The following is a 1,777-nucleotide window of genomic DNA, read 5'->3' as shown; positions in this document are numbered from 1 at the left end:
AGAGCCCCCGCGAATATTGGAAGTCGTCCATAAAAATGCCTCTAATGTCAAAATATAACGTAAAATATAAATATATAATAATAATAATAATAATAATAATAATTTAATAAAAAAATAAAGTAAAGTGTACGGTTACTCACCAATAATGAATGATATTAATTTAAGATGTTGATGATGAAAATAATGAAGGTAATGACTGCACAGCAAAAATTTAAAGCTCTTCAGGTGACACCTCTTCAAGTGTTTTAGGAGATGTATGTTCCTGCGGGGCTTTCTTGGTGGGCTTAAGGAACATTGTGATGGGAAGTTGCTGTCACTGTTTCGTCAAGGTGGTGAGAGAGTTTTATATGTCTGCATAGTAGCATCGATGTCATTTTTAAATTGGAGAGACCGAACCATATAGAGATCCCATGCTTTCGCCTTCCCTTGCAATTCCTTTGCTGTCCTTAAAAGTCGGACAGGCGTTCGAGTGTCAGGCCCACCTCATCCTCCTCTTTCTCTGGATCTGGAGGTTCCTCCTCCTCTTCGCTGACAAACTTAGTTAACTCCAACAAATCTTCGTCTGTCAGGGTTTCAGAGTGGGCATCGACGAGATTGTTGACCTCATCTTGCGTGATGTCGTCAAAACCTTCGCCTCCAAGTACCTTTGCCAGTTTCACCGCATTGTTGACAGCCTCGTGCTGAAAATCTTCGGGTGAGAAGCCCTTGTAGTCCTGACCACATTCTGGCCACACCTTCTTTCAGCATGCGATGAGGGTATCTTTTTTCATGTCTTTAAGACCAGCGTCGATGACTGACGGGCACGTTGCGATCATGAAGTTACGCCAGTACTCCTTTAACTTGAAATTCTCGTCCGAATCCATTGCGTCCAAAAGGTGTTGGAAAGAGTTCCGAGTGTAAAGTGTCTTGAAAGCACGGATCACGCCTTGCTCTATAGGCTGGATGAGGTGGTGTTAGCAGGTGGGAACTCGACTTGAACCTCCTTCGTGATTCAACTCCAGAGTGACCACCAGCACTATCCACAACAAACAACACCTTGAATTCCATACATACGTTTTGGAGGTATTCCTTGGCTTAATGGATGAAGTATTGGTGGAACCAATTCAAAGTTAGACTTTTGGTAAGCCAGGCCTTGGGGTTGTGCATCCAGTGGACTGGCAGCAAGTTTTTATTCTTATTTTTGAAGGCCCTCGGGTTCGCGGACTTGTCCTGGTTTCATCATGAAGCCAGCAGCATTACCACACACAATTAGTGTCACTCTGTCTTTCTGTGCCTTAAATCCTAGGGCTCTTTGTCCTTCATGATGTACGTTCTGGAAGGCATCTTCTTCCAGAACATGCTAGTCTCGTCCATTTTGAAAACCTGTTCTGGCTTGTATCCATTGTCCTCGATGATCTGCCCAAAGGTTTCAAGATACTTCTCGGCAGTTTCTTTGTCGGCTGATGCTGTCTCTCCATGCAGGGAAACACATTTTATTTTAAACCGTTTCTGGACACAGTCAAACCATCCCTTGCTGGCTTGAAAATCTTTGGGCTCTGGTGCTGCCAAAAAAACTTTGTTCACCTGCTTTTCAATGCTCACAATAACCTTATCACTATGAGAATATTACCCCCCCTCTTTCTCACACACACAAACATGCTTTCAAGCCACCAAACAAGTGATTCTCCTATTGAATCAATACTGATTCAGTAATAAAATCAATAGTTTCAACTAATTACTAGTTTTATCAGTACAAACTATTGATTTTAGTGATTAGCACCAGTTGAATCGATAGCTC

The sequence above is a fragment of the Octopus bimaculoides genome, chromosome 4 (genome assembly GCF_001194135.2).
Source record: "Octopus bimaculoides isolate UCB-OBI-ISO-001 chromosome 4, ASM119413v2, whole genome shotgun sequence".
In the NCBI taxonomy this organism is placed as follows: domain Eukaryota; kingdom Metazoa; phylum Mollusca; class Cephalopoda; order Octopoda; family Octopodidae; genus Octopus; species Octopus bimaculoides.
The sequence above is the reverse complement of the archived record's forward strand: the minus strand, read 5'-3'. Positions refer to the sequence as shown.